Source organism: Rattus norvegicus, chromosome 17 (assembly GCF_036323735.1).
Source record: "Rattus norvegicus strain BN/NHsdMcwi chromosome 17, GRCr8, whole genome shotgun sequence".
Classification (NCBI taxonomy): domain Eukaryota; kingdom Metazoa; phylum Chordata; class Mammalia; order Rodentia; family Muridae; genus Rattus; species Rattus norvegicus.
Genome location: NC_086035.1, coordinates 14,500,275 through 14,509,856, shown reverse-complemented (window position 1 = coordinate 14,509,856; position 9,582 = coordinate 14,500,275). Strand labels below are relative to the sequence as shown.

The following is a 9,582-nucleotide window of genomic DNA, read 5'->3' as shown; positions in this document are numbered from 1 at the left end:
CATTCTTTAAAGCCATTGACCCATGTTTAAATGAAAAGGGTTTGCATACCTAGAGTAAAGAGATAGACAGGATCTTTGAATGTCAAATTATTAACAAGTCATAAGACCACTGAAGCACCCTACAGTCACTCCCTAACTAGTAAATGCCAGTGCATTGAACCCAGGGAAGTACAAAGTGTCCCAAGTCTCTCATTAGCAGAGTTACTACTGCTGACATTAATAAAGCGAAAGGGTCTGTTTTATGTGTTTGTACCATTGGTTCCCAATAGGCAGCACTGTGTTAGAAAGTTGGGAAACCCTTGAAAGTTGGAGATTCTATGGCAATACTGGGGCTTCTGGGAGGCCTGGGAGACTGTCAGTGCAATGTTAGCCAGATGCCTCACACCCTGCTGCCAGGGCCACCAGCTGAGCCCACCACCATCCTGTCCCTGCCCTCAGAAAGCCTAAGCCAAAGTAAATTCTTCCTTCTCTGTGTCATGTTTTGTCAGGTTGAGGTGAACGGCCACAAGAAAATAGCGGGAGAAAGAAGAACGTCATGTGGGCCGTACTTCCCCATGTCTGGTGCGTCTTTGGGGTGACCTCACAAGGAGTCGTCATAGGAACCTGTTCATACAAGGCACTGGCTCCAGCTGGCTTTGTGCTTATACCTGAGAGAACTGTTGGTTGCTTGGAAAGAAGTTGGACTTGGATAGACGTTGATAAACTTGGGCTTCCCTGATCAGTTGGACCTTGACATAGTACGTTTACTGGCTCTTTGATTTTTGATGGGGCCGTTTTGCTTGATTCTGTTGTCTTTGAGACTCTAATTCCTGGGCTGGCCTGAAACCATGTAGACCAGATTGGCCTGGAGCTTGCTATGTAGAGCAGGCTGGTCCAGAGTTCACAGTTCTCCCTTTGCCCTGCTTCTGGAGTAATGGGATTAAAGATAGGCGTCACTTTGCCCAGCCTGTTTTGGTTTTTAAATTTTGTATTTATCCACTTACTAGCTGTGCTTTTGAGTCTGATTTACAATTACATGCAGGCAGGCAGGCAGGCATTAGAGCAAGAGCTGAGAGTTTACATCTCTCTACCTCAGAGAAAGATTGAGTTTTTAAACCTAAAAGCCTACCCAGAGTGAGACACCCTCTAATCCTTCTCAAACAGCTCCACCAACTTGAGACTCTCTCTCTGCCTGCCTATGGGGGTCATCCTCATTCAAACCACCATGTAGACTATTTATGCTTATCATTTTCAACTCTGGCTTTTCTCATCATAAAGCTTACATTGGTATATATTAACTGTACAAGATAAGGAATTTTATTGTGACATTTCTATACATGCATATAACGAGCTCCGATCATCTTTATTAATTCTAGCTCTGATTTTTATTGTGTTTTGTTGACTATGCTCTGTGGTTTGGTTTGTTCTTATCTTTCTATAACCTTGAAGGTCATCATCCAGTTGTTCAAGATAACTCTTTTTTTAATGACATAGGATTGTATAACCATGCACTTGTCTCCTAGACCTGCTTTGTTTGTTTGTTTGATCTAGCACTGTACAATGATGTCACACTTCACATGGTGGCAATGGAGGAGGAGCTTGAGGCCAGCCCTCTGATGAGGAAGCCCTCAAAGATAAGTCCAAGATGTCAGTGACATTTGCCTGTGGCACATCTGCAGAGACAAAGCGTGTCTGCCACATCCACACAACACCGAAGTAGCTGTGACAATCTTGGACAAGGGCGTCAACAGGACCTCCAGCATCACCACTGAGGTGGCCCTCATGGAGTCTGGATAACATACAAATATCATTACCCTCTTCCACTTAATCGACACGCCAGCAAAGCCGTATTTGGTCATAGAATTTGCAGCAGGGAAGATTGGAGAGTGTCATTGGGCCACCTCATTCTCCACTGGACGGTGACAGCACTCACGGCCCACCCAGACATAGAACTGGAGAATATCCTAGTGAAGGGGACAGACAATGCCGAGCAGTGACTTTGCATTGGGCAAGAGCTGGGGGGGATCCCCTGACCACCTTTCCTTTTAGCCCAAGAGATACTAACTGGAGGGCAGAGGCTACCAGGGACTTCCCATCAGCATGTGCTTCCTTGGCGTAGTAATTCATAACGCGGTCACTTCTGTGGTTGCACACCACGCAAAGCGTCAACCCCTTGAGGCCTGCGCTGGCTGATCACAGCCGCACACTATCAGGTTCTACCAACCCATCTAGGATCATGCAATGTCTCATGATGTGCTTGCTCTATGTGGGCCCCAAGACCAGGATGCCTACAGGCCAGCCCAAGGGGCATGCATGGCTATCTGACTGTGAAGGAGATTCACTTTGTAGCCTCCATAAAGACAGCCCCCAGACTCCCAGTCACGAGCATGGTGGAAACCTTGTATGTCTGGGAAATCATGACATTTACAAGGAACAGCAAGGTTAGTGAGGTGAAGCAACATACCAATAGGTTGCAACGTTGTCTGACCTATCCAGACACTTGTCAGCAGGCTGTGAAGCCTGAAGCCCTGTTCTGAAGGGACCCCTCCAAGGCCGTCAGCACCCCTTTCCCCAAGGAAGAGGTGAAGTAAACCTGCTTTCCTTTCCTCTCATCTGGAACGAGCCGATTGGAGGGGGATGAGGAGAAGGGAAGGTGGAAGAGCTGAAGAATTTCCCGGCATACAGTGCTGCTGGGAGAAGACCACTGTGCAGCCCAGGGTTGCAGAGTGATGCCCTGGGTACCAATATCATAACCAGCAGTCTGGGGAGAGTAACATGGCATGACATCCCACCACTTGATGACCATCCTCCTCTGCACCACCCTAGGATATGACAACCGCAGGGGCCGGTGGAGGTGACACAGGTCTATCTTCCTTCCCAGGAATCATCCTGGGCCAAACATCCCCAGGAACCAGCCTCAGGTTGTGCCCACAGCCTCTGAGTCCAGTTGACACAGGGGCTGGAAGGGTTTAGGGAGATAGACCCACGTGCTTAGAACATTTTGCTCTTGCCCTCCAGACCCAGAGAGAAGAAACTATATCCCCAAGGTAAGAGGTTACAGTGAGAGGTGAGGACATCGGAGTCTGCAGGAGACCCAATAACTGAGGCGATCTTGATACTGAAAGAATAAAGATTTTTAAACTATCCCCCACTGTCCCTGCTGTGAGGGCCAGTGCACCTCACAAAAGAATAACACCACATGTTATGGGGAAGTAGTCCAGCCATAGACCACCTGGCCTCGAGAAGGCCTAGCTCAGCATAGACCATCCGGCCTCAATAAGACCTGGCCGAACGGGGCTGGGGATTTAGCTCAGTGGTAGAGCGCTTACCTAGGAAGCGCGAGGCCCTGGGTTTGGTCCCCAGCTCCGAAAAAAAGAACCAAAAAAAAAAAAAAAAAAGAAAGAAAGAAAGAAAAGACATGGCCGAACATAAGCCATCTGGCCTCATTAAGGCCTAACTCGACATAAGACATCTGGCCTCGATAAGGCCTGACTTACCAATCCTGAGGAAAAAGAGTTGGGGTCAGCTCGCCCCAGAGGCAGGGTGGACTGGAGTTGGACTGAGCCCAAGCTAGATCATGTGCACCAATGTAAACAAACTAGTAAAATTGCTTTGCTTTGTGTAACTGTTGCCACCTGCCTATGTAATTCTCCCTATAAATCCCTTCCCCTAATTGGGCTCGGCGTCGCCTCCTCTGTTTCTGGTTCCTCAAATACACCTCTTGTTCATTACATCAAGACTGGTTTCTCGTGAGTTCTTGGGGGGCTGTGTTGTCTCGAGATTTGAGTGGGGTCTTCCCCACTCCGCTGGCCTTTCAATACTTCTTCATTCTTATTTTATATTTGCCTTTTAATTAACCTTTGCAATGTGCACCCATCACAAGGACATGAAATGTGATGTCTTTCACCTAAGAAGGAACTTCGTCCTTCTTAGGAAATCTGGGAAAGCTGAGGCAGAAGGGGACAGCACAGGGTGTAACTAGAGGTAGGTAGGGAAGGAGGGGGAGAGAGAGAGGGAAAGAGGGAGGGAGGGTTTGGCAAATGGAAGAACACAGGTTCAGAAGGGAGGACACAGCGGGGTGGCTCCAGGCTAAGTCCTGTCTATGTCAAAGTCTCTAATAGAGTTCTCTCCACGTATTTTTTCAAGGAGTGAAGAACACGCCCAGTTCTATGGTTATTGAATGTCGAGTCTGTTTCCAACCTGGTGTGGACGGAGAGCCACGGGAAGGATCCAAGTCAGAACTGCAGGAGCGTGTCTGCATCCACACTCATTAGACGCCAGTAGGGCACACCACCACCCTTCTACCCCCACCCCCACCCCGAGCCCATCACTCCTCCAGCTGCTGGGTTCCTGCCTCCTTCGGCTCACTGTGGTCCCAGTACTATATGCTGGAGCCAGAGAAAGACGGTTCACCACCACCCCACCTGTGGGACCTTCAGTCACCTCTGGAAATTGAACCCGGGGCCTTTTCACCAGCTTGGCCCCTTCAGGCTTAACAGTCTTCTACTGACCAACGTAGGAAAGAAATACAGAAAGCAGGGGAGGGGGTGAGGAGAGGAGAGGTAGAGGAAGGGATGGGGAGAGGGGAGGGCTAGGGGAAGAGAGAAGGGAGAGGAAGGATAGAGAATGGGATGTGGGGATTGGGGCCAGAAGGAGAGTCTGTCCTGAGGAAATTCAAGATCCTGAGCTGAGGGAAAGGGATGAAGGCATTGGGTGGCAAATAGGCCATGCAGCAAGTCCCCAGAAGAGTGGAGCTGGAGGAGGCGGGACCTGGGCAGTCATGAGGAAAGGAGAGCTCCGGGTCAAGGTGCACAAATGGGAGGCAGCCTTGGCAAACTGCTCCTGGCATGGACAGGAGAGGTATGGGTAGAGAGGAGAAGGGAAGCCCCAGCTCAGGAGGAGACCATCCCTCTTCCTGTCTGACCTAGCCTTGGGCAGCTCTACTATATGCTGTGTCTTTGTCTTCTCAGCTTCCTTGGTCCAGGCCCTGGTACCCAGATGGTATTGTCATCTCCTTCCCTGGCTGGTTTCCATTAGTCTGAGTTTTATTCTACCAACCCAGGAGATTGACTGGATCACTGAGTTAGTGCTGTCCCACTTTGGAGAAGACGGCCCTGTCAGGCCTTGGACACAGAAGCCCTTACAAAGCCAGTGGTCATTTTTCTACCCTGTGCCCAACACCACCTTTGGGATCAGACCTACAAGGAAATGGATTGCCATGGGACTGGAACTCTCGACCAATGGTGCAGTATCGACTGGACACCCTCAAGTTGCCAGGCCACCTCTAGTACTAAATGGTAGGTGGAACTCTTATTGCTGAAGATGGCACTGAGTCTACTAAGTGCCAGCCGGTGGCAGAAGATGAGTTTCTGAAGCCTGGTTTTGATGAACGCTGGCCTAAGTAAGGATAAGGAGGCAGCAGAGGCCAGGCTCCCACAATCCCCAGGGGACAGTGTAATGGCCTGACTTGCTGAAGAGCTAAAAATGACTGAGTGGGTCAGCCACTGAACTGCACCGTGCTGTAAAACCACAACTGTCAGGTGATTCCCGTGGGGGAAATAGAGGTAGAGACACTGAGCTCAAGGGACCAGAGTGGGTTTGATTGAGTGGGTGACTGCAGAGGCCAGCCTGTGACCCTGTTCACTTTATGGGACCAGGGCACGAGGAAAGAGAAGAGGGCAGCTATTGCCCTAAGTGAAGCAGGCCAGATGGGTGAGTGCTTCAGCATGGTGGTTTCTGAGGAAGGCTTTTAGTCTCTGGTTGTGTACAGAGCTGCTTTCCATCAGGGTCCAGTAGCGTTGTTGTACACAATCATGTCTGCACTGCCCAGGAGGCTGGGCTGGTGGTGTGGAACTCTTACCTGAGAGAGAGAGGAAAGCAACATGCCCAACCCCCAGCATACTCTCTTATCCACAAGTTCCTACCCTCACAGTGGGGGTGGAGAGTGCCATTAGAGCTCCTATATATCAGTCTGTCTGCATAGATCCTTATGTAACCCACGATGTCTACCTCAGATTGGAACACCGAAAGAGGGGTGGTGAATAGTTAGCGTCTAGTGAAGGACAGGCTCTCCATGATGGCCCTTGGAGCTAATGAGCCAGGCCTTTTGGCCCTAGCTGTGATTCTCTGTGTGGCCTCTGACTTGGTTTTGGAGTTCAGAATCCAACCCCAGAGCCCCCCCACAGGCTCTTTTGCCATCAGCTCTGTGTGCTCAGTTGGCCCATGTGAGGTATGAAGGAGCTCATCTTCTCATCTTGGGTCCCTGGTCCCAAATGGATAGGTGCAAGTGAGTTGAGGTATGGCGGGTAGAGGCCCCAGGTCCAGGCATGTTGGTGGGTGGGAGGTTTTTGTTTTGTTTTGTTTTGTTTTGGAGCCATTTGTTCCAGAACCTGGTGCCCAGGACAGCAGCAGGGCCACCCAGGCAACATTAGTCACTGCAAATGATGACCTCTGGGAAGCCACTGCAGAAAATGCCCAGGTGTCACAAAGGAAGGAGGCAGAGAGGTTTTATGGCTATCTCCCTTAGTCCCTGGAAACCAGCCAAAATGAACTTTCTGTCCTCTGCAGAGAAAGCTGACCTTAGTTAGTCCTGGGTAATACCAAACATTATGTCCATTATCCACCCCCTAAATGTGTTTCTTTCCTTATCGTGGTGGTGTGTCTCTGACTCCTTCCCCCTGAAGGCTTTTCCATGGTGTGAAGATTGCATGGCCAGGTTAGCCTCAACATCAAATGCACAGACTAGAATTGCTGCTGTTTCTAGCTACTCTGATAATTTACAATAGTTGAACACCAAGAAAACAAAGCCAAAGTAAACAGATGAGGTATAGAGAGAGATGTGTTGTCTGAGGAAGGGAGAGGATGGGCTTTATCTGGGAGGCAGTGTCTTCCTCCAGGGAAAGCATAAGGATTTCACAGGGAACTGATGTATCTCAATTATGTGCGAACCAGGCCTTAGCTAGTGCAGTGAAGACATGTGCACCCTACATTGCCTGCCCATGGCATTCCTGAGCAGGATCGGTGTAAGGCTATGGAGCTCCTGCTTGAGGGTTATTTGCACCGTAACCCTGAAGCTATAAGGAGACACGCTAACAGCTCACTGACACATGAGTCTGCCTCAGACAGCACGAGCCACACTCTGTGGACTCAGACTGGGTTTTGGAGTTCCGATATCAACCCCATAGCATCCCATGGCCATCTTTCCTGTCATCAGTTCCATTGCTTCAGTTGGAGTGAATTCTGTGGCATCAAGGCTGGTGTTGCCACCTCAGAAGTACAAGGCTCACAGCTGTTTGAGGCATGGGCACCAGCGTGTCCCAGACTTCACACCCACAGGCAACTGGAGATCGGGCCCATACCATTCACTGAAACTGGAAGTACAATGTAGCCAGACATGGCAAGAAGAAAAATTTCATTAAAAAAGAATATAAAAAGGCCTCATTTTTCCCCATGCTAGCCTTCACACTTGGTCTACCATTTTTATTTGCAGGGATACGGGACATGGCCCCAGAAGCCCCTTTTGCCCGTTATGGCCTTGTTCTTGCTGTGCAGGAAATACTGAGTGATGCCAGGAGTGATCCCCTGGCCAAGGCCACCACCCTGCTGAAAAGTGGCGGTGCATGCCGCTTCCTCCGGAGGTTTCCACGATTGCAGAAAACAGAGGTATCCAAGTGCTCCTAAGTGTCCTCTACGCTGTCGCAGGACACGGTTCTCCTTCGTTCTGTTTGGCAAGCTTCAAGCTTCCCCCTGGCCCCTGGATGTTTGTGAACTAAATGAAAAGCCACATCAGTAGAAATGCTATGCAGGGGCTCTGGGTTCCTTAAAAATGGGGCTTACGGTAGACCTGCATATATAAATAAACCTTTCACCTGCTGACCCAGGGTGAAAATGCTACTTGCCTTAGAATAAAAAATATTAAAGTGCAGATGTGGAGTGTCCAGGTCTTTGTTGGTTTCCTCCAGTCATTCTTTGAGGCATGGTGTCCCCTTCCTTGCTTACAGTAGGTGACACTTGTTCTCACAGTTACCTGCAGCATCCTTCTCTGCTTCCAACATCCTCATGAGGAACAGTGACAGGCGAGCCACACAGCATATCATTCTAGAGACGTCCTACAATGCAAAGAGAGGTGCCAATTTGTTCAACAGACCCATGCAGCTAGGTATGTGTCAGGCACAGCACCGGGTCCCAGGCACACTGTCATGGCAACGATGCTGTTCTGCCCCTGGGGCTGAGGTGGCTGGGAGCACAGAAGGTGAGGCTACTGCTTAATGACAGAGCTCACACTGGTCACTCTTGGGAACCTATGAACACATATGTGCACACAGGTATGCGTGTACATGCACACACAGGGAGAGATGAAGAAGCATGTGTGGTAAAGTCTATGACTTTGAAGGCAAGAGCAACTGAGACCCTTTGGAGAAGAGCTGCTTGCTGCAGAGTCTGAAGGAGTTCCTGGATGACATGACATGTCACCTTAATCTAGAACACGGTTAGACTCAACATAGAAAAAAAAAAAAGATCAAACTGTGGGGTCTGTGCTCATGCTTCATGGTGCTTTCAGAGGCAAGAAAGTTCAAGGAACACAGAAAGACGTCATCAGCTGAGCCTCCCCACCTCCTCTCTCTCTCTCTCTCTCTCTCTCTCTCTCTCTCACACACACACACACACACACACACACACACACACACACACACACACACACACGGCTAAATCTGTGGTTTGAAAACACTGCCCAAGCTGATCTTGAACTCCTAGGCTCAGAAAGCCGCCTGCTTTATCCTCCTGACTAGTAGGTAGCACACTCCAGGGGCCCAGTGAGCAGACCTTACTTGAGCCACTGGGGCCGGTCTTTGTTCCTGGGGCTGGTGGGAAAGGGTGAGGCCTCTTCAATGGGACATATCTGATCACCTCAGGCTGGGTATCTCTTCCCGGGGGGGGGGGTGGTGTAAGCCTGGGCCTGGGCCCAGACAGATGTAAGCCTGGGGCTGGGTGGCACAATCAACTGAGGCCTCAAAACTGAAGAAGAATTTAGACAGCTCTGCCTCTCACCATGTACAAATATCAGATCAAAATAGACAAAAGACCTGAATTTAACATCTTTTTTAAAGATTTGTTTACTTCATGTATGAGTCCACTGTCACTGTCTTCAGACACACCAGAAGAGAGAATCAGGTCCTATTACAGATGGTTGTGAGCCACCATGTGGTTGCTGGGAATTGAACTCAGGACCTCTGGAAGAGCTGTCAGTGCTCTTAACTGCTGAGCCATCTCTCCAGCCTCAAAAGACCTGAATTTCAACCCTGAGTGCTGAGGCTGCTGGAGGGAGGAGAAGGAAGAGTCTTCCTACACAGGCATTGGCAGAACTCTCTGACTGGAGCACCAAGAGCTCAGGGAAGGACCCATGTGTGACAATGAGAGTACATGAAACCATGTGTGACAATGAGAGTACATGAAATTAAAAAGCTTCAGCACAAGAAGATGCTAGCATTCGAGGGAACAGACCTCCTAAAGTATGGGATAAGATCGTCACTGTGGGGTGCTAACATCTAGAATGTAAAGAGTCGCAAATGTTAAACACTAAAAGACAAGCGGTCAGTCAATGGG

At 49.5% G+C, this 9,582-nt stretch overlaps 1 long non-coding RNA gene across 1 annotated transcript in view; it reads left to right on the top strand.

Annotated features, from left to right (window-relative positions):
* LOC689316 (hypothetical protein) overlaps nt 1-944 on the top strand; it is a 63,942-nt gene extending 62,998 nt beyond the window's left edge. Inside the window, exon 3 of the long non-coding RNA NR_144439.1 lies at nt 489-944. This is a non-coding gene — a long non-coding RNA (hypothetical protein LOC689316). The remainder of the gene's footprint in view (nt 1-488) is intronic.
* Nucleotides 945-9,582: the final 8,638 nt, after the last annotated feature.